This window comes from Pelophylax lessonae (assembly GCF_965119305.1).
Source record: "Pelophylax lessonae genome assembly, chromosome: 3".
Classification (NCBI taxonomy): Eukaryota; Metazoa; Chordata; class Amphibia; order Anura; family Ranidae; genus Pelophylax; species Pelophylax lessonae.
In genome coordinates this window covers 553,174,398-553,193,883 of record NC_138770.1, presented here as the reverse complement: position 1 = coordinate 553,193,883, position 19,486 = coordinate 553,174,398, and the positions used below count along the sequence as shown (strand labels likewise).

General features: G+C 44.9%; 2 protein-coding genes across 2 annotated transcripts in view; one reads left to right on the top strand and one right to left on the bottom strand.

The window, feature by feature from the left end:
- Positions 1-19,486, bottom strand: part of HNRNPU (heterogeneous nuclear ribonucleoprotein U) — a 458,517-nt gene that overhangs the window by 239,389 nt on the left and 199,642 nt on the right. The window lies entirely within an intron of this gene.
- The window catches only part of TTLL2 (tubulin tyrosine ligase like 2), a 38,858-nt gene that overhangs the window by 3,601 nt on the left and 15,771 nt on the right, over positions 1-19,486 (top strand). The gene's annotated exons all lie outside the window — the stretch shown is intronic.

Below are 19,486 nucleotides of genomic sequence, written 5' to 3'. Positions count from 1 at the left end.
TTGAGAGTTGCAGCAGCACAAGCAGTTACAAGGAGCTACCTCAGTCAGTGAAGGGCTGGAGGGAGTTGTTCACAGGACTTTTGAGCTTAACAGAGTGTCAAGAGTCAAGTCTCACTACAGTCCAGGATCTTTTGAGTTAACCAGAGGGTTATCAGTTAAGTTCTAGCACAGTTCAGTAATAAAGCAATTTTCAAGCGTCAGTAAGCGTTGGTCGGCATCCAGCTGGCGTCAAGACAGCGCTAACAGGCATTTTTTTTGCAAAGTGTCCCGGTTGTACCTAGTTGAGCCAGAGGAGTATCCCACTCATTCCCTTCTCCCATCCCCATTTTCAAATAAAAAAAGCAAACCAAAGATGCCAGAATGGTCATTGTCTCAACTCTCACACTTGGGTATTCAGCTTAAACGGGCTGAAGGTGTCACCGGTAACCATGGCAGACCCATATGAGGCCCAAAAAAAAAAATATATATATATATATATATATATATTGGATTTCGGTAAAATCCAGTGCAACATGGTAATCTGAAAGCATTTCGTACACAGTGATGTAATTGCTTGTGTGATTGGCTCACTGATTTTCTCAGAAGTCTGCAGTAAGATACAAGTCAGATTTCAGACATACCCTGCAACAAAAGTTTTTGGTGAGATGCTCCTAAGGCCCCTTTCACACAGGCGGACCGTTCAGATCCGCATGTCAGTTTTTTTGGCGGATCTGAACGGTCCCCCCATGCATCCCTATGGGACATTCCGATCCGATCCAATCTGACAAATCTGGACAGATGGAAATCCTATTTTCCATCCGTCCAGCGGATCAGATGGGATCGGATGAGAACGGACAGATGATCCGTTCCTATCCGATTTCCCCATAGAGATGCATGGGGACCTGACAGCTCTGTCTCCGCACACAGCACGGAGAACAGCTGTCATCCTCCTGCTCAGCGGGGGATCGGCGGATTGATCCCCCGCTGAGATAAACGGCTGGTTGGGAGTAGTGGCGATCCTTTCCTCTTTTCTAAAAATCTACAAGCCAGCTTAATTCTTGTGGACTGTGTTGATGAGATATTTGTGCTTGTGCTTCTGAGTCTGTGGCCATTATGAGGAGTTTGCATTCTTCCTGGTATTTCTTCAGGAAGCACCAGAAATTGTTTAAAGAGGTTACTGTTAGAGATAAGTATAACTAAAACAGAAACGAGAGGTTGAGACTTTAAATGGAGCACAGAAATATGTGCCCCCATCCCTAATTGGTTGAATAGAGGAAAGGATTGGGACTTTAAATGAGGTGGAAACCAGAACACTGGGAAATATGAGCAATGGAAGCATTTTATTGCTGTACACCAGCAATTAACAAAATACAACATATGAAATGTCAATTCATGTATAGTCAACATAATCAAAACACTTGGATCAGTCCGATATATGTGCAGGTACACAAATTATATGTATATATCAAGAGTATAGGGACTAATGGCACTGCGTATATGCCGCACAGTCCATAATTATTCCATTGTTGCCATATTATAGATAGTCTGCAGGGTACACCATGGCAGTGAATGCAAAATCATCAACTTGCTGCAGCAGTCATGGACCTAGTTTGTATCGTGTAAATATAAAAGAAAAAACACAAAAATACAATAAACGTACAAAAGGTAAGTAAACGTTAAAAAATGATTGGGTAGCGATGGAGTCCTGTATGGTTGAAAAATTGATGACTTCCTTGTAGCTCTACGCGTTTCGTGATTTAATACCACTCTTCAGGAACGGATGCCAAAAACTAGGTCGACTGTCATTGACAATGTGTGGTCCTGTGGAAGTCCTGCAAAACGAACCACAAATATCACCATAAATAAACAAAGTGTAATGATGGAAGGAAGTGAGTGGTGACTGTTGCTTAAGTGTCTACCTCATGTAGTAATGCAGTGAGCAACATGTGTTGTGTCCCAGATCCTGAGTCTGAATGGTGTACCCTGCAGACTATCTATAATATGGCAACAATGGAATAATTATGGACTGTGTGGCATATATGGAGTGCCATTAGTCCCTATACTCATGATATATACATATAATTTGTGTAACTGCACATATATTGGACTGATCCAAGTGGTTTGATTATGTTGACTATACATGAATTGACATTTCATATCTGGTATTTTGTTAATTGCTGGTGTATAGCAATAAAATGCTTCCATTGCTCACATTTCCCAGCGTTCTGGTTTTTACCTGTTAGAGATAAGTGGACATTTTAAAAACCCAAAGCCTGGCACAGCCCACCAGGTACAACTTGTAGCTATGATATTACTTCTGAGTGGACTGATCCTTTAATTCATGGTTTGCAAATCTTTTTCCTAAATTTGCCTGGAAGAACACTTTCAGCATTTGCCACAGTCTTTGGCAAAGGTTCTTCACAAGCAGTCAGCTTAAATTACCCATTCTAGATTAACACCTTGCATACCAGGTAAAAGTTAAATGAAAAGTGTTTGGACACTGTTGTACTACAATACTACTCTGCAAGCAATCACTTTTAAATAACACATATTTGCAGTGGCGGTTTTGGGCACGGGCGAACAGGGCAGCCGCCCAGGGCGGCATCACGTGGGGGGGCGGCACTCGGCACTAACCTGGTGGTGGTGGTCATGGAGAAAAAGAAAATCATCTTTGCTGCGGCGCCGCCCCTTCTTCTGAAGGAGCCGGCGGCTGGAACGGGGATTGTGCATAATGCAGCTCAGAACTAGCGGGGGAGGAGGCGAGGAGGAGGAGCCGAGGAGAGTACACACACAGCAGCGGCGCGCTCAGAACTAGCGGGGGCGGGGGGGAGGCGAGGAGGAGGTGCCGAGCCGCCGAGGAGTACTGTACACTACACACACAGCAGCGGCGGCGGCGCGCTCAGAACTAGCGGGGCGGGGGGGGGGGACGAGGAGGAGGAGCCAGCCACCGAGGAGTGCTGTACACTACACACACAGCAGCGGCGCGGAAGGCGAGGAGGAGGAGCCGAGGAGAGTAGTGTACACTGACTGTACTGTAGTCACTACACTACACATACTTGCAGGTAAGTTGCTCTCGCTCTCTCCTCTATGTTCGCACACCTGCACTGTGCAGGCTGCACAGCACAGCAGCAACCAGGTTAGGGTAGGTCGGGCTCGGAATCATTTGTCATGCTGCTAGAAACTGAGAACCCCTATGAAAAGTATATATTCTTGTTACCATAAAATATTTTTTGCTTTATATCCTTATGTTTTTGTAAGTGAGGCTTTACTGTAAGTGTAACCGTTAAAGTAAAGGGCACCTAACCCAGCTAAAAAATTTCTAAGGGCCCTTTCACACGGGCGCTCCGTATGTCCGCAAATCATCCTATTTTTTTGCGGATGATTTGCGGACATAATGTAAGTGAATGGCACTGCGGATATCAGCGGAATACCATCCGCTGACATACGATTTTCTTCCTTTCAGTTCTGTTCCGTTTTTTGGAACGGAACAGAACCCTATTTTTGTTTCGTTCAAAAAAACGGAAAGGAAAGAAAATCGGATGTCAGCGGTGTCATCCGCTAACATCCGCAATCCCCATAGACTTACATTATGTCCGTATATCATCCGCAAACGGATGGGATGATATGCGGGCATATGGAGCGGATGACACAAATGTCATCCGCTCCGTGAAAAAAAAAAAAAGTCCCGCAGCAGAGCTTTCACACGGAGCGGCCGTGTGAAAGAGCCCTAAGGTAGCAAAAGGGCTGAAACTACCTGCCTTAGATTCCAGACAGGGATTGTACACAGAGCCTTTTGTCATGTTATTTTTTTTTTTTTGGGGGGGGGGCGCCGGGAGGGAGTCTAGCCCGGGGAGCAATTTAATGTAGAACCGCCACTGCATATTTGCAAGTTGTTAACAAGTTAGATTGCTTTCTCTTTGACTGTATTGAGTGGTTAGTGACACAGTACAGTGCATCTGAATTTACGGACTTGACTGCGTGAACTCAAGAGCACACTCAAGACGACTTAACCATGCAAGCCAGGTAAACATCTGATACACAGATGAAATACAGTACTTTACAAAAATTTTAGGCAGGCATCCCATAAAAAAAATGCTGTAAAGTAAGAATGCTTTCAAAAATATATATTGTAACTGTTTATTTTTATCAATTTACAAAATGCAAAGTGAGCGAACAGACGAAAAATCGAAATTAAATCAATATTTGACGTGACTACTCTTTGGCTTTAAACCAGCATCAATTTTTTACCCCTGCACACTTTGTACACTTTGTACACTTGCACAAAGTCAGGGATTTTGTAGGATTTGAGTCAGGTGTACGATAAACCAATTGTACCAAGCCCGTGCTAATTATCATCAATTTCATATGTAGGCTGAAACACAGTCATTAGCTGAAACAGAAACAGCTGTATAGGAGACTTAAAACTGGGTGAAGAACAACCAAACTCTGATACTAAGGTGAGGATGTAGAAGACTGAGTACTTCAACGGGACATAAAGTTATACTGCATCATCAAAGTCTCTTCCAGGCTAAGATTTCAGACCAGACTGAGGATTCAAGATGTGCTGCTCAAGCTCTTTTCAAGAAGCACAAAGAAACCGGCAACGTTGAGAACTGTAGATGCAGTGGTTGGCCAAGGAAACCTAATGCTGCAGGTGAAAGACATGTCATGCTTACTTCCCTTCAATGTTGGAAGATATCCAGCAGTGCCATCAGCACAGAACTGGCAGAAACTACCGGGACCCAGGTACACCCATCTACTGTCTGGAGAAATCTGGCCAGTAGTGATCTTCAAGGAAGAATTGCAGCAAAAAAGCAATACCTCTGTCAGGGAACTTCCCACAAGAGAGCTGGATCTTCCGCCCACACTAATGCAGCGACGCCCAGTGGCCTATTTAAACCAGCCTGCTCCAGCCATTAGTTGCTGGATGATCTTCAGCTTCCTGTTTCCTGTGTTCCTGAGTTCCTGTTCCTGTTTACTTGGATTACCTGTTACCGACCCGGCTTGTCTCACCTGTCTTGTCTCTCCTCCTGGCTCCGACCATCGGCTTGTTTACCCACTCTGCTTCAGTCTGCTGTTCCCGTGTATGACCCCCGGCTTGCTCCTACGGACTCCTCTTCTGCTTGATGAACTGTGTTTGACCCCTTGGCTTGATCTTGACCTCGCTCTTGTCGCACGCCTGGCTACCTTCTCCAGTCACCTTCAAGGCATCGTGCATTTCAGCACGCACTACGTGTCTACAACCACCGCAGTCACCGCTTCACCGGAGCTTGCCGCAGCTGGCGACCCCTGTTCCTTTGGGCACAGCATTCCCTGTCTCCACCTCCAGGGGTGCCTTGCACTTAGCCACAAGGGAAGCCCTCTCAGCACCTCGGCCTCTGATCAGGTACGTGATAGTATCATCCAGCCAGAATATGTCAGAGGCCGACAGAGGTGCTTCCCAGCTGGAGGCTCTGTGCCAGCAAGTCGCAGCCCTCACCCAAGCAGTGACCAACCTACAGGACGGGTACTTCCAGTTGGAGGGTCGTTTACAGAACTTGGCAGTATCCTCCGCAACTACAGCTCCTCCTTCTGCAGGTCTTGCATCAGCCTCACTGACTCCGGAGCGTCACTCACCCACTCCTCGATCCGGGCCTGTTACTCACGAGACGGTACCTATTCTTACCATTACTGACTCTGGCCATCAAGAGTTCCTGAAGTTTGATATTTTATGTTCCCCCATGTTCCCCATAATTCTGGGGATACCATGGTTGCAGGCACACAACCCGCAGATAGACTGGATCCGAAGGGAGATCTCCTTTGGGTCCCCCTACTGCCTTCAGCACTGTCTGATGCCCAAACCTGTGTCTCCTTCCAGTTGCCTGACTGTCCAGCCAGTCTCCGACTCCAGCCAGGACGTTCCTCTAGTTTACCATGATTTCCTGGACGTCTTTGACAAAAAGAAGGCCGATATACTACCACCTCATCGCCCCTACGACTGCCCTATCGAGCTATTACCTGGTGCAGAAGTTCCCTTTGGAAGGATTTTTCCACTTTCAGAGACTGAGCTTGAGGTGTTGCGCCAGTACATTGATGAAAACCTTAAAAAGGGATTCATCCGCCCCTCATCTTCTCCAGCTGGCGCCGGAATTTTCTTCGTAGAAAAGAAAGATCATACCCTCAGACCCTGTGTGGATTACAGAGAGCTCAATAAAATCACAATTAAAAACCGGTACCCTCTTCCGCTTGTTCCTGAGCTCTTTCAGAGGTTCCGTACCGCCCGGGTCTTTACTAAATTGGACTTGCGCGGTGCCTACAACCTAGTACGCATTCGCGAGGGCGATGAATGGAAAACAGCCTTTCGAACACGTTTTGGGCATTTTGAGTACCTGGTTATGCCTTTTGGTCTATGTAATGCTCCAGCTACCTTTCAGCACTTCGTGAATAATATCTTTAGAGAATACCTGGATAACTTCATGATTGTGTACCTGGACGACATTCTTGTCTTCTCCCCTACCCTGGAACTACATAGAATCCATGTCAAGAAAGTGCTGTCCACACTAAGGGTACACGGACTCTATGCAAAAGCAGAGAAGTGTTCCTTTGAAAAGACTTCTATACAATTTTTGGGTCTGATCATTTCCATTGATGGGGTAGCCATGGACCCCCAGAAGGTATCTGCCATCCTGGAGTGGCCAGCTCCCACGGACAAAAAGGGCATTCAGAGGTTCGTAGGGTTTGCGAATTTCTATCGGAGGTTCATCAAGGACTTTTCTGGCATTATCGCCCCGATTACCCAGCAAACCCGCCAACACTGCCGCTTCCAGTGGTCCCAAGAGGCTCAAGAGGCTTTTGATAAATTAAAGGCGTTATTCACTTCTGCCCCTGTCCTGCAGCATCCCGACCCCGCCCTGCCCTACGTACTGGAGGTTGATGCATCTGAAGTCGCCACAGGGGCCGTCCTATCTCAACGTCTGGGCCCTAAAGCACTATTGCATCCAGTGGCTTTCTTCTCCCGAAAGCTCTCTCAGCCGGAAAGGAACTATGATGTTGGGGATCGGGAACTGCTGGCCATCAAAGTCGCTCTGGAGGAGTGGAGATATCTCCTGGAGGGTGCAGCGCACCCAATTATGATATTCACCGACCATAAGAACTTGGAGTATCTCAGATCTGCCAAGCGATTGAGACCACGACAGGCCAGGTGGGCCTTGTTTTTCTCAAGGTTTAATTTTCACCTCACCTATCGCCCAGGATCCAAGAATGGTAAAGCGGATGCTCTGTCACGAATGTTCCCTGAGACCCCAAATACTGCCACCCCCAGCACCATTCTGTCTCCCCAGAACTTTCTTCTTATCCAGCCTGATCTAAGGGCCACCCTGGAACAGGTTTCTTCCCGGTGCCCTGAGTCCGAAATCCCCACACTTAGAAGGCAGGAAGGTCTTTTGTGGCACGAGGATAAGATTTTTGTACCCGAGGGAGCCAGAGTCCAGGTTCTTAAAACGTTCCACGACCACCAGCTGGCAGGCCATTTTGGAGTCCGCAAGACATTAGAACTGATCCAACGTTCCTATTGGTGGCCCAACCTTAGACAGGACTGCAAAGACTATGTAAGTTCTTGTACGACCTGTACCCGAAGTAAAGGAAGTCTCACGCAGACTTGGGGCTTGCTAAGACCTCTGCCTGTTCCAGACCAGCCTTGGAGGATGTTGTCTATGGACTTTATTGTAGAACTGCCCCCTTCTGAAGGTTTTTCCACTATCCTGGTAGTAGTAGACCGCTTATCAAAGATGGCACACTTCCTGCCTATGGTGGGCACTCCCTCAGCCATGGACACAGCACATATCTTCATCAAGGAGATTGTAAGGCTACATGGCGTACCAAACAGTATTGTCTCGGACAGGGGGGTACAATTCACCTCTCGATTCTGGAGGGCCCTCTGCAAGGCTTTGGATATCAAGATTTGCCTATCTTCTGCCTATCACCCCCAGAGCAATGGCCAAACGGAGAGAACAAATCAAACGTTGGAACAATACCTTCGTTGTTTTTCTTCCTTCTCACAGGATAATTGGGTGGCCTTACTGCCCTGCGCAGAGTTCGCTTACAATAACTCTATTCATGCTACCACCAACCAATCCCCATTCTGGGCCAATTACGGCTTTCACCCCTCTTTTTTACCCAACTCTGTACCAGAAGCAACGGTACCCGCGGTTCAGGATAGATTAACCTTTATCCAAGAGAACTACCTAACCCTCCAGGCAACCATGCGTAAAGCGCAGGAAGATTATAAGAGGTCATATGACAAGAAGAGAAAGGAGAATCCAGCCTTGAAAGTGGGGGATGAAGTGTGGCTCTCCACGGCAAACCTCAAACTACCCTGCCCATCACGGAAGTTGGGTCCAAGGTACATTGGCCCTTTCAAAATCAAGAAGGAAATCAACCCTGTAGCCTTCGAACTTTCCTTACCGGATTCCTACAGGATCCATCCTGTTTTTCATATCTCCTTGCTCAAGTCTGCCTCTTCTGGCCCTTTCTCAGGAAGGGGTGATCCACCTCCACCTCCCATCTCGGTGGGTGAGGAATTTGAGTATGAGGTAGAGGCCATCCTAGACTGCCGAAAGAGGGGAAGACAGGTCCAATACCTGATTAAGTGGAAAGGGTATTCACCTGAGGAAAGTTCATGGGAGCCTGCAAATAACGTTCATGCCCCCAAACTTCTTAGAGAATTTTTTAACAAGCATCCTGAGAAGCAGGCCCAATTGGGCATCCGGAGGCTGCCCTTTGGGGGGGGGCACTGTCAGGGAACTTCCCACAAGAGAGCTGGATCTTCCGCCCACACTAATGCAGCGACGCCCAGTGGCCTATTTAAACCAGCCTGCTCCAGCCATTAGTTGCTGGATGATCTTCAGCTTCCTGTTTCCTGTGTTCCTGAGTTCCTGTTCCTGTTTACTTGGATTACCTGTTACCGACCCGGCTTGTCTCACCTGTCTTGTCTCTCCTCCTGGCTCCGACCATCGGCTTGTTTACCCACTCTGCTTCAGTCTGCTGTTCCCGTGTATGACCCCCGGCTTGCTCCTACGGACTCCTCTTCTGCTTGATGAACTGTGTTTGACCCCTTGGCTTGATCTTGACCTCGCTCTTGTCGCACGCCTGGCTACCTTCTCCAGTCACCTTCAAGGCATCGTGCATTTCAGCACGCACTACGTGTCTACAACCACCGCAGTCACCGCTTCACCGGAGCTTGCCGCAGCTGGCGACCCCTGTTCCTTTGGGCACAGCATTCCCTGTCTCCACCTCCAGGGGTGCCTTGCACTTAGCCACAAGGGAAGCCCTCTCAGCACCTCGGCCTCTGATCAGGTACGTGATAACCTCCAATGTGGAAACAAGCTTAAGCAACTTTACTATACACAAAAACATAGGAACTGGGGTGAAGAAAAATGGCTGCAGGTGCTCTGGACCGAGGAGTCAAAATTTTAAATATTTGGCTGTAGCAGGAGGCAGTTTGTTTGCCAAAGGACTGGAGACCGTTACAATAGTGAGTGTCTGCAGGCAACAGTAAAGCATGGTGGAGGTTCCGTGCAAGTTTGGGGCTGTGTTACTGCAAATTCAGGTAGAGATTTGGTCAGGATCAATGGTGTCCTCGATGCTGAGAAATACAGGTAGATACTGATCCATCATGCCATACCATGGAGGAGGCATGTGATTGGCCCCAAGTTTATTCTGCAGGAGGACAACGACCCCAAACATACAGCCAATGCCATTAAGAACTATCTTCAGTGTAAAGAACAAGGAATGGAGTAGTGTTCTGCAACTGTTTGCAACTTCAATAAAGGGATAATATGGTAAAGATGTTCTTTTTTAGTGTAGAACCCTCCTAGGTAGGTGCTAGGTAAAGGCATTGTTTTGCTCCATCTGCTTATCAGGGGAGCCTGATCAGTATTTTTGCCTGTTACATGTGTCCATGTGTGATTTACTTGGTCCGAGGGAGTGTCCCCACTGTATCCAATAGGGGAGCCTGTTGGACAGTGGAGGAAACCCAGCCAGTGACACACAGGCTTTTGTGGCTGTCCCAGTGGGAGGGCACAAGAGTGGTGCATCCTGGGATAGGTTATAAAAGCCAGGGGCACATGTGACAGGGCGTCTTTGGGTGGGAAGCCAGGTCCCAGGAGGAGGGTGACGGTTTGTCTCTCCTCCTGTCAGCAAGGAAGGTGGTCACAGGCAGTCGGCCTAGTGGACCAAGTGTGTGATGCTGAGCCAGGGGGTCCAGGATACTGACAAGTGGAGCTGAAGGCAGAGCAACCCAGGGAAAAGCAGTGTCCGTGAGTATCGGAGGGAAGCTTGCCATGGGTCTGCCCAGGAAGCGGACCACTCCAGTGGAGAGTCAGTGGACAAGGGGCTAGCATGCACGGGAAGTGAGAAAGGGCGTGCCAAGTCAGGACCCTGATGAGAAATTCAGTCAGGAACCTATTCTCTACTTCACTTCAGTGGCAAGGTGAAGCAGCGGCCTTGCCACACTCATTACATTTAGTGTCTTCAGAAATTGTGCATAGTTCAAGTAGGAGTATCCCACTCATCCCTTCTCCCATCCAAGTTCTAAAATAAAACACAAAAACCAAATCCCCTGGACTGTGCTCCATTAGGATGGATTGTTCTATTGCTTGCTGTACGGTTGACTGCTGTAAACGTGGTATTTGGCTATTTTCCAGTCCTTTATTGTTCTTTTATGCCTATAATGCCTCCTTATTACTATGTTTCGCTGGTGCTCTGGCCTCACTTTTGTATGTACGTTTGTATTTTACTTTTTCAAAACAATAAAAAGATTGAAAGTAAAGAAGAACAAGGAGTCCTGGAAGTGATGGTTTGCCCCCCACAGAGCCTTGATCTTAACATCATTGAGTCTGTCTGGGATTACATGCCAAGTTTCTTCAAAAACTGTGTGAAAGTGTACCTAGAAAAACTGATGCTGTTTTGAAGGCAAAGGGTGGTCACACCAAATATTGTTTTGATTTGGATATCACTTCTGTTCATTTACTTTCCATTTTTTTTTTAATTGATAAAAAGAAACTAACACTTCCAATTGTGAAAGCATTCTTGATTTACAGCATTTTTTCACACATGCCTAAAACTTTTGCACAGTAGTGTATATTTTATAGAGTAGTTAATTATTTTTATTGGCAAACATAAAAGAAGAATATTTTAAGCCAAATCATGTTGTAGTGACATCAGTTTACTCTAGGGTACATTTAACACTTTTTTTGTGTGGTAGGTTTTAATTATATATGATATATTAAAGGGATGGTACCTGTGGAAATAAATTAAGTTATTTTCGAGGCTTACACTTTTTATTGATCTGGAACATTACTAACCTTAATTCAGTGTCCCACAGGCTTCCTCCCTGTGATGACTGATTCTCTCTTCTTGCTAATTTATTGGTGCCACCCCTCTTGCTGACATTATCATTTGCAATGCAGGACCAGCAGCCAGCAACCTACAGTGTACGTGATGATGTAAGAGTGCCCTTCCACATTAGTGCGCTGGACAGAAAATGACTGGCTGCTACAGGACTGCAAGTAATTACAGTAGGTAAGTAATACTCTGCCATATCTCATACCCAAGGAAAAACTGCTATTATAAGTACTGTAATTTTACCTACAATTTTAACTAAAGATATATGCTCAGTTAAAATACACAATACTTTCCTTTTAAAACTTAATATATCCCTCCTTCTTCTCTCTTATCCCCTCTTAACAAAGACCAAAAAAGTAAATTGTGCCAAGCTATATACAGGGAGCAAATCCCTGTAGATAGGTTGGCACAATTTACCTTTTTGGTCTTTGTTGATTCTTCCATGTTCTTACCTTCCTAGATAGAAATATCAGATTTGTTTTACTTTTCATAGCATGTTTATACCTCCTGCGGGAAGGGCGGTTTCATTATATACCTTCGCTATATACACGATCAACCTCTCTATGTTATTTTATGTTAAACCATTTTATGAATTCTCAATAAAAAAAGATTGAAATTAAAACTTGATATAACTTTGTATTATGTTCTATATTTTATATGAACAAATGTTCTTTAACTACTTCCCGCCCGTCATATAGCAAAATGATGGCCGCAAAGTGGTTAAGTTATCCTGACTGGGCGTCATATGACGTCCAGCACAGCGATCGGGGATGACACATGTCTCTCGGACACAGCCCATCCCCAATCATGGTAAACAGCCAATGAAATTGACTGTTTACCACGTGATCGGCTGTGTCCAATCACAGCCAGCCACAACTGTCAACAGAAGAGCCGTTACAAGGAGATCCTGGCTTCTTCACCTCACACACCGATCGTGTGAGGGGGAGAGCAGGGATCAGTGAGTGATTTCTATTTTACTGTTACTTGTACACAATACTGTGCACCAACACGCCCCCCCCCCCCCAAATAAAGAGAACCTGTCACAGCCCATCTGGATCTGTCACACAGGCCATCAGTACCACCATCAGTGACCTGTTACATAGGCCATCAGTACTGCCATCTGTGACCTGTCACACAGGCCATCAGTACCGCCATCAATGACCTGTCACACAGGCCATCAGTACCGCCATCAGTGATCTGTCCAACAGGCCATCAGTACTAGCCACCATGTCCAAAAGATTGTTTACATCTGAGGAGGTATATACAATCCTTACTATGTCGGATGATGAGAGCAGCGGGGAGCTGTCATTGTCTGATTCTGGTTTGGAATTTGAACCAGTAGAGAATAGTGGATCAGGAACCGAATCAGAGGAGGATACAGTCCCCCTAAAAGAATAAGAAGAACAAGATCAGAAGACCAGCCTACCACCAGCAGCACCATAAACCCCAACGACACCAACACAAATGGAGCTAGACCCCAGGAAGAGGAGCCCAGTACCATCACTAGAATAACACACCAAACCAGAAGAATCCGGGCCCAAACCTACCTTCCCGATGCCCTGGCAAACCCCTTATGGTTTCTCTATAATAAGTCGCGCTAGCTTGAATAATGGAAGATGAAGTCCATAAAGTCCACATGTATCAGGATCACAGTATTCAAACAGGCTCCCTATGGGTATACGCTTACCAGAAATGGTAAATCAAAAGGCAGGTTCTCTGAGGTATACACTCGTCCCCTTGATAGCAGACTGAAGCCAATAATCTCGCGTTGATTCAACAGGATTGGATAAAAAATAAAAACGCGATAGCGTAAAACCCAACACAAATGGAAAAACTTAAACACCAATGTGAGTAAAAAAAAAACTAGATAAAAGTGTGTATAACTCCACCAGTGTAAAAATCAAAAAATTCAAGGAAAATAAATTCCCAACAGGTGGGACACATAAAGGTACCCCTTACCAAAAATAACAGGAAATAAGTGCAAGCATGAGGGTGAGGTGCAATCCTATAACAGCTGGCGTTGCCTCTTACCACAATAAAAAGAAGAATAACGCCAAAGTGAATGGGAAATCTTAAAGTGTCCTCTGTGTAAACAACCACCACCATAAAAGTTCGCCTCTTACCAGAAAAATAATCAGATAGAGCCAAATTGAATAAGCCAAGCAATCAAGCAAGATAGGATGTCAGCCTTCACCAGTGGGATTTGCCTCTTACCATAGGGAAATAATCAAATCGCCTGTAGGAATGATGAACTTCAGGGAACCTGTAGTGGAATCCTGGACGGGTAACTCCAAAGGCCAGGCAGATTACCACCAAATGAAAGAGAAGGCTTCCATAGTGTAAAACCGTTATATTTATTAAAAATTAAAAAGAATAAAACTTACAATGACAAAGGAAATGTAGAGCATAAATGTTAAGGCCGCCGGCCGGACGGTCTCTGCTCGTCCGCACTTCCTGGTCGCAATCAGATGACGTCAGTACGCCGTGTCCTTATGACGTTTCGTCAAAGATGACGTTTTCAAAGGTGCGGACGGCGTACTGACGCCATCTATTTAACCAGAGGGGATAGGCTTGGCCACCAGAAATCAATGAAGACTGCTCCGCCATCTTATGTAAGGGAACGGAACATCCAGTAAAGCGGTGTTACATCGAGATCAGGGCACAGTCCATCATCCCATATCATGCATAAGTACGCGATACGGATTAAACAATCCCGCTGACTGCATAATAACAATACATACATAATAACCAAATATACAAATTCGGACATTAAATAGGACAATATGATTATAACACCATCAAGTGGTGATGAATATTCTTTATAAATGTGTAAATGTGTGCATTCCAACATTGGATAATAACATATTCATAGTACCATCTAGTGGCGATAATAAGTAATGCTTGAACATTTAGCAAAGAACCATGCATAATCTGATTTACACATTGAACATCAATGAAGATTAAATATATAACGGATGAAATTAAACATTAAAAATCCTTGAAATTCCAATCCTCGAAAGAAACCCTTGGTACTTTCAATCGTACCCATCAAATTGGGCCAGATCCAAGGATGAGCCCTAGATAAAAACAAATATCCTAAAAAAATTTATTTTTTAAAAAGTACTAAATTGCTCCTAAATAGTAAAAAATTCATGAATTGTCAATAAAAGCATTGACTTCAACGTCAACGTTGAGTCCAAACGCCACATACGTTTTTGCACGGTGTATCCAGGTCATCTCTAATTTCGAGATGCCTCTAACCAGAGGTTCCCCCCTCCAATGGGGTTCAAATTTGTCTATCCCCAAAAAAAGTGTATTCTTAGGATTTTTGTCATGAACCAAAGCATAGTGTTTGGACACGGAATGTTTGGGGAACCCTTTAAGTATATTGGACACATGTTCATTGAGTCTAACCTGTAGGGGTCTCTTGGTTCTCCCTATATATTCAAGCCCGCATGGGCACTGGAGAAGGTAAACAATACCAGTGGTCATGCAAGAGATAAACGGCTTTATAGAATGAACCCTATTGGTACTGGTGGCAGTAAATTGTTTAACTGATCTACATTTATTAGAACTGAATGAGCATACCCGACATCTATTGCACCTATAGAAACCTGTTAGCTGGCTCAAAAAGGTAGGCTTAGGTGCAGGTGGTTCTATAATATTAGGTGCTACTTTGTCTCTTAAAGTGGGAGCCCCCCTGAAGACTATACGAGGTCTGTCTGGGAGGGAGGTTCCCAAAACTGGATCATTACCCAAAATGTGCCAATGTCGTTTAATAATATTTTTGACACTCATATGCTGACTTGAAAACGGAGTTACAAATGGTAAGCCATAGGAAGAATCCTATAGTGGCATTCCTGTCGACAGTTGCCACTATGCACCTTGGTTACAAGCAATTCCCAAGGGTCAGTACCTTCGCATTAGGCGTAACTGTTCTAGCTTTCAAGAATTTCAAACTCAAGCCCATACTCTCACAGAGAGATTTTTAGATAAAGGCTATGACGCTAAATTCCTTCAAGACACCTTATCGGAAGTAAGCCGAATAGATAGAAATCAGCTATTAAGGAATACCAGTAGAGCTGACCAGAAGGATTGGTTTGTGGTTTGTGGTAAGAGGCAACGCCAGCTGTTATAGGATTGCACCTCACCCTCATGCTTGCACTTATTTCCTGTTATTTTTGGTAAGGGGTACCTTTATGTGTCCCACCTATTGGGAATTTATTTTCCTTGAATTTTTTGATTTTTACACTGGTGGAGTTATACACACTTTTATCTAGTTTTTTTCACTCACATTGGTGTTTAAGTTTTCCATTTGTGTTGGGTTTTACGCTATCGCGTTTTTATTTTTTATCCAATACCGTTGAATCAACGCAAGATTATTGGCTTCAGTCTGCTATCAAGGGGACGAGTGTATACCTCAGAGAACCTGCCTTTTGATTTACCATTTCTGGTAAGCGTATACCCATAGGGAGCCTGTTTGAATACTGTGATCCTGATACATGTGGACTTTATGGACTTCATCTTCCATTATTCAAGCTAGCGCGACTTATTATAGAGATTCTGTTTAGGGTGTGGTCACACTTGAAGTCGCTGCTGTTTTCTTTCCATTAGCGCGGTTAATACCTTTTTATTCAAACCCCTTATGGTTGCCTGCCAGATCAGGGTCAGCTATAATCCCTCCTTTCACCACACAGCCAGGTGTGCAGCCCAACATTACTCATTTTTCACAATTAGATATTTTTTTTTCCCACAAGATTTGCTGCAGTATATTGTGGACCAAACAAATCTCTTTGCAGAGCAATTTGTTTGCTTTCAACCCCAATTCATTCTACGCCTGTATGTTTTATTGGCTTTGTCTCACACTAGATGAGTTCAAATTGTTTTTGGGCCTTACATTTAATATAGGCTTACAAAGAAAAATGAATTGCATGCTTACTGGTCCACCAACCCCATTGTAACGCTGAGCGCTCCAATCCCTGCTCCTGGACCGGAGCGCTTGCGGCGTTCGTCCCAGATCCACTCACCTGTGCCCGCTCCGGCTCTCTCCTCCGCTCCCCGCTCACGTGGTTCCCGGCGTGCGCGTCCCTGCACCATAGGGCGCGAGCGCGCCGGCTGTTTGAAATATAATATATATATATTCCTGTTTCCTGTTCTCTGTTTCCTGTTTCCTGTTCTCTGTTTCCTGTTTCCTGTTTCATATATAAGTGACCTGCCCCTTCTTGCCCTTGCCGGATCTTTGTTGCCTTGTTGCCTTAGTGAAAGCGTTACCTGTGTTATCCTTTGCCTGTTGCCGAACCCTTTGCTAACGACTACCGCCTCTGAACCTGTGCTGCCTGACCTGACCTTTGCTACGTCTGACTACGCCTCTGCCTGTCCCTCTTGTACTACGCCTATATCAGCAGTCGGTGAGGTTGAGCCGCTACCAGAGGACACGACCTGGTAGTTACCGCCGCAGCAAGCCCATCCCGCCTTGCGGCGGGCTCTGGTGAAAACCAGTAACTACTTAGAACCGATCCTCTGGTACGGTCACGCCAATCCCTCACTGACACAGCGGATCCACTCCTTGCACCACTCCTGCTACCAGTCCGGACCCTGACACCCATCCACCACATGCCGATTTATTCTGCTGTCATGTCCAGGACACGCTATGACATGATTATGCGCTTCCTACAGTTTAATGATACCTCACAGTGCCCTCCCCGAGATCATCTCAACCACTATAAGTTGTATAAAATACGCCCCCTAATAAATTATTTTTCCAAACGATTTGCTGAAGTGTATGTCCCAGACCAAAATATTGGGGTGAACAAATCCCTTATTCACTTTACTGGCTGGCTGCACTTCAAACAGTATATTCCCATTAAGAGAACCAGGTACGGGTTGACACTAAACAAACTTTGCGATAGAGCCACTGGACATGTGCAGGCCTTCCGCGTGTATGAAGACAAAGACTCCCATTTCCAGCCCCCTGAGTGCCCAACATATATCGGAACCAGTGGGAAAATTTTCTGGGACCTGGCATACCCCCTGTTCAAAAAATTATATCATGTATATGTGGGCATTTATTACACCAGCTTGCCCCTTGTTCATCACCTGTACCTTAAAAAAAAACCCTGGCCTGTGGTACCTCTAGAAAAAACAGGAAGGGCTTCCAACAAAATTTAGTCACAAAAAGGCTACAAAGGGGGAAATCTGCATTTTTGAGAAGTAAGGAAGTGTTGGCTGTAAAATTGAGGTACAAGAAAGATGTTTATGTCATGTCCACCATCCACAATTACACCTTAGTGGAGATTCACACGGCCCCATTGTCAAACCTGAATGTGTCCACGATTATAATCAGTTCATGGGGGGTGGATTTTAAATGACCAGATGCTACAACAATATTTATAAACCCGAAAGTCCCATTACTAATATAAAAAAGTTTAATTTCAACTCTTTCACATGGCCATGTATAATTCGTATGTCTGCTATCAGAAGTCAACAGAAATCCAACCTATCATCTACCTCAAATTTATTGAAGATATTGTCACTGCCCTGATTTACCAGCAAAGACCCGCCCCAGAAAGCATTTACTCTGATAGTTGACTTTATGAGCAAAATTTTCCCTATAACATTCCCCCTACAGAATCAGGAAGAAGACGCAAAAAGAAATGTTGTTTGTGCAGCAGAGGAGGAGTTAGAAGAGACACTAGTTATCATTGTCCCCAATGTCCCTTCTAACCTGGCCTACGAATCAGAGAATGCTTCAGAATTTATCACACATCCGTAAGATATTAATTCTCCTTATTTTTAACAGACTGCCATTTCCCTGTTTCAAATACCTGTGTGGATAATTTTCCTGCTACCACGTTTCTATATTCCACGTTAACTGACCCTGGGCTTTTTACCGCTGATGCATTTGCCTGCCATTTTAAACCATGTTTCTGACTTCCACGTGCACTGACCTTGGCCTGTTAATCAACCACGCTTTTTGCCTGCCACTTGGACTGATCTTTTTCCCTTCTACTTTAGTAGAGAGGGGTCTCACATATGTGAGGGGCTTCAGAATAGTGTTCTGAGTAGAGAAAACTAGTTTTTGTTTTTCTGTGTTCCCAGAACAAGGTCTGGAGTCTTCAAAGAGATTTGGGTGGGAGAAGCCTCTCCCCATGTCCCCATTCTTTCCTGACAGAGGCCCTAATCTTGATGGTCCTTCCTGCTGCCTGGACCAATACTTTGGCTGTGCTGACCATATCATTGCCTGTAATGACCCAGGACTTTATGGACCACATCCCTGCCTGCTACCTGGACCAATGCTTTGGCTGTCCAGACAGTATCTCTGTCTGCTGCCTGTACTGACTATGGAAAGTATTCCTGCCTGCTGCCTGGACGATTACTTTTGCTTTCGCTTACCACATCCCCGCTTGCTACCTGGATGCTCTCCTCTCTTGACCACTGCACTACTAAAACCACAGGTAATCTTTTGTTTACCCTTTGTATTTTGGGGTGTTATTGGTATGTACATGCTATTGTGTTAGAAATATGAAGGGCCTTCAAAAATGCAATAGGTTGTCAGGAAATTAAATGTATAATTTATGCTCCTAGAACGTCTAACTGTGACTACTTGGATGTTGGGCCTCTGTATATGGCCAGGCTGTGTAAAAGTCTAAAGCATGTGGTATCTTCATGCTCAGGAGGAGTAGCAGAATGTATTTTGTGGTGTCATTTTTGCTATGTACATGCTATGTGTTAGAAATATTCTATAAATTGACAATTTTTCATTTGTTCATCTTTTTTCACGTTTTCCACAAACTTGTGGAAAAAAATGACATGTTCAAAAGATCCATAATGCCTCATAGAATATATGTTGGGGGATTTGCTTTCCAAAATGGGGTCATTTTGTGGACGTTTCAATGGTCCTGGTGCTCCAGGGCCTTCAAAAGTGTCATAGGTCGTCATGAAATTAGATGTGTAATTTTTACTCGTATAATGACAGGAGGTGGTATCGCCATACTCAGGAGGAGTAGCAGAATGTATTTTGGGGTGTAATTGCAAGTATGCATATGCTGTATGTGAGAAATGACTTGTTAATATGACAGTTTTGTGTAAAAAAAATATTTCTTAATTTTCCCAAGAATTGTGGGAA